The following is a 4022-nucleotide window of genomic DNA, read 5'->3' as shown; positions in this document are numbered from 1 at the left end:
TTATTATACTATGACATTTTTTGGCATTTTTAAGCCTTACTATACTATGACGTTTTTTTGGCATTTTTACGCCTTACTATACTATTACGTTTTATGCCTTATTATACTATGACGTTTTTTGGCATTTTTAAGCCTTATTATACCATGATGTTTTTTGCCTTATTATACTCTGACGTTTTATGCCTTACTATACTATGACGTTTTTTTTGCATTTTTATGCCTTACTATACTATTACGTTTAATGCCTTATTATACTATGACGTTCTTTGGCATTTTTAAGCCTTATTATACCATGACGTTTTTTGCCTTATTATACTCTGACGTTTTATGCCTTACTATACTATGACGTTTTTTTTGCATTTTTATGTCTCATTATACTATGAAGTTTTTTGGCAGTTTTATGCCTTATTATACTATGACATTTTTTGACATTTTTAAGCCTTACTATATTATTACGTTTTATGCCTTACTATACTATGACGTTTTTTGGCATTTTTATGTTTTATTATACTATGACGTTTTTTTGGCATTTTTATGTCTTACTATACTATTACGTTTTATGCCTTACTATACTATGACATTTTTTGGCATTTTTAAGCCTTACTATACTATGACGTTTTTTTGGCATTTTTACGCCTTACTATACTCTTATGTTTTATGCCTTACTATACTATGATGTTTTTTTTGCATTTTTATGTCTTATTATACCATGACGTTTTATGCCTCATTATACTATGAAGTTTTTTGGCATTTTTATGCCTTATTATACTATGACATTTTTTGGCATTTTTAAGCCTTACTATACTATGATGTTTTTTTGGCATTTTTACGCCTTACTATACTATTACGTTTTATGCCTTATTATACTATGACGTTTTTTGGCATTTTTAAGCCTCATTATACCATGACGTTTTTTGCCTTATTATACTCTGACGTTTTATGCCTTACAATACTATGAAGTTTTTTGGCATTTTTATGCCTTACTATACTATGACTTTTTTTCGTCATTTTTATGACTTATTATACTATGACGTTTTATGCCTTACTATACTATGACGTTTGTTTGGCAGTTTTATGCCTTACTATACTATGACGTTTTTTGGCATTTTTAAGCCTCATTATACTAAGACGTTTTATGCCTTACTATACTATGACGTTTTTTTTGCATTTTTAAACCTAATTATACCATGACGTTTTTTGCCTTACAATACTATGAAGTTTTTTGGCATTTTTAAGCCTTACTATTTTATGACGTTTTTTGGCATTTTTAAGCCTTATTATACCATGTTGTTTTATGCCTTACTATACTATGACGTTTTTTGGCATTTTTATGTTTTAATATGCCATGACGTTTTTTGGCATTTTCAAGCCTTATTATACTATGACTTTTTTTTGCATTTTTAAACCTAATTATACCATGACGTTTTTTGCCTTACTATACTATGACGTCTTTTGGCATTTTTATGCCTTACTGTACTATTACGTTTTATGCCTTACTATACTATGACGTTTTTTTTGTACCATGACGTTTTTTGCCTTACTATACTATGACGTCTTTTGGCATTTTTATGCCTTACTGTACTATTACGTTTTATGCCTTACTATACTATGACGTTTTTTTTGCAATTTTAAGTCTTATTATACTATGACGTTTTATGCCTTACAATACTATTAAGTTTTTTGGCATTTTTATGCCTTATTATACTTTGACATTTTTTGTCATTTTTATGACTTATTATACTTTGACATTTTTTGGCATTTTTTAAGTCTTAATATACCATAAAGTTTTTTGGCATTTTTAAGCCTTATTATACCATGACGTTTTATGCCTTATTATACCATGACGTTTTTTGCCTTACTATACTATGACATTATTTGGCATTTTTATGCCTCACTATACTATGACATTTTATGCCTTACTATACTATGACGTTTTGCGCCTTACCTTACTATGACTTACAATGCGTTTTCATGCTTTACTATAGTATGACTTCTAGTATCACATATCAATGACTTTTCATGCCTTAATATATTATGTTTTTATTGTGTTTCATGCCTTACTATTGTATGACGTTTTTACAATGTTTTATGCGCTAATATACAATGAGTTTAATACATTTCATGCCTTACCATACTATGATGTTTGTATGATGGTTTTTGACTAAATATACCATGACTTATGACATATATATGAAATATACATCCCTACATCAAGAGTGATGTTACCATATGTGTCACCTCTAAATGGATACTGTGTCGGTTTAGTCAGTTAACTGGACCTGAAATCAGACACAGACACAGGGTGAAAAGTTGTTTTAATGAAAACAACGATGTAGGAAGGGGAGGCTGGTGGCTGGTGTGGGCCGGAGACTGGCAGAGGGGGGGTGGAAGGCAGTGGCAGAGCTCGGCTGGAGGATCTTCTTGTGAGGTCGTGTGACAGCAGAGACTGGTTGGAGGCTGGTTTGAGAGCACTGAACACAAGAGAGAACAGGTCAGCAAAACTTCCAAAGAGCTACAACTGAGCACTGTGAAATCTTCATAGGAGTTAAAGTGGCTGAGAGAAAGCTACCGTAATGTACAGTGAACAATTTGGCAATGAGTGGAGAGTCAGATGAGGTACTTGTACTGGAGGTTTGATGAAGTGATGAGTCGCAGGTATTGAGATAAGCCAGGAACCTGGAGAAGGAAGCCACGCCCACACACATAGACACGACTGGGGAGAGGGGAAAAACACAGAAACACAAGGGAGAGCGAGAAAACCACCTAGAGATTCAACAGGGCCATAACAAATATATTATTATGACATATACACAACCTCTGGATATATGAATTTTATAAGACATGAATAGTATAGTATAATAGTAAAATGCAACCTCATTAAAACAGCATGCTTGTTAAGATTCTATATGTCTTTATATGATTTTCTTCATAATTTCTTATTCAATTTAAACATATATATGTATGTTTTATATTTACATATATAATATGAAAACTGACAGGCTTTGGGATCAATATATATTTATGTAATGTTGAGACCAAACCTGGATGGTGGGTCCAGGTGGGCGGGGCTTGGTGACTGCTTTGTTGTGACATCACAAAGTTCCAGAAGTCCTGACAGCTGGTTTTAAGGCTCAGTTTCTGAATACAGGCTGTGTGCATTTCTCTGTGGACTGAGGCTTTGATACTTTCACAGTATTAATATAGAAGCTAGAGCTGATCTATAATCACACTACACATGGACACACACCTTTACACTGGAGGGAGCTTTAAGGAGGTATTCAAGGGGCAAATTTACCAGTTAAAAAAATTAAAGAACAACTGCTGGCAACAGGTTAAAATCCGATTCAATCCATATCACAAAAGGAGAGATGATGAGAGGTCTAATGAGGGGTCATGATAACAGATTTGTGATGACTACAGGCAGGCAGTTGTTGAACCGCCTCTTCAGTTTATTTATAATCAATACAGTTATGTTAAGTCATTTCCTCTTATAGCCCCCCCCCCCCGAATGTAGGCCAGTGAGGATCATCCCGCTCCACCTCCAGCAGAGCTCCACCTCAGGCAAACTGCAGTTATTTTTCTAAGCTTATCGGTTCATGTATAAGCGGGACTATAATTCTCCTCTTGTACAAACATCTTGCCCAAACAGAGGCCAAGTGACAGTGTTCAGACCGTGCGCCCGCCCTGCCCTCCATTCCTCGTCACTGAAACCCTTCCTCATAAAAAAACACTTCCTCACACCGCACAGATTCACCGCTGCGGCCGCCGCTGCTGCCGCTGCTGCTGCCACTGCTGCTGCTGTGGCCAGATGAAAACCAAACAGTGCCCGGCCCACATGCGACATCAACTCCTGTCCTGCTGATTTTCCGGGCCGTGGTCACTCCAAAAGACCGGATATGCTTCTCCCGCGGGGAGAGAGAGCGAAGCGGCGGAGCAGCAGATCATGAGAGAGGCGCGGCGGAGTCACAGGATACACGGACCGAAGCGGAGATTGTATTTCCCGGAGTTTTTCAGGGCTCGGT

General features: G+C 36.2%; 1 long non-coding RNA gene across 1 annotated transcript; it reads right to left on the bottom strand.

Moving 5' to 3' along the window:
- Positions 1-2298: 2298 nt before the first annotated feature.
- On the bottom strand, positions 2299-4016 carry LOC111665199 (uncharacterized). The gene is made up of 3 exons (XR_002761475.2): positions 3042-4016; positions 2570-2713; positions 2299-2471 (listed from the first exon to the last, which is right to left on the bottom strand). It is a non-coding gene; the product is annotated as an uncharacterized LOC111665199 (long non-coding RNA).
- Positions 4017-4022: the final 6 nt, after the last annotated feature.

The sequence above is a fragment of the Seriola lalandi genome, unplaced genomic scaffold, assembly GCF_002814215.2.
Source record: "Seriola lalandi dorsalis isolate HSWRI2012SDOR001 ecotype SW California unplaced genomic scaffold, Sedor1 jcf7180002054618, whole genome shotgun sequence".
Lineage (NCBI taxonomy): Eukaryota > Metazoa > Chordata > Actinopteri > Carangiformes > Carangidae > Seriola > Seriola lalandi.
Note: the sequence above shows the minus strand (reverse complement) of the source record. Positions and strands in the feature narration are given on the sequence as shown.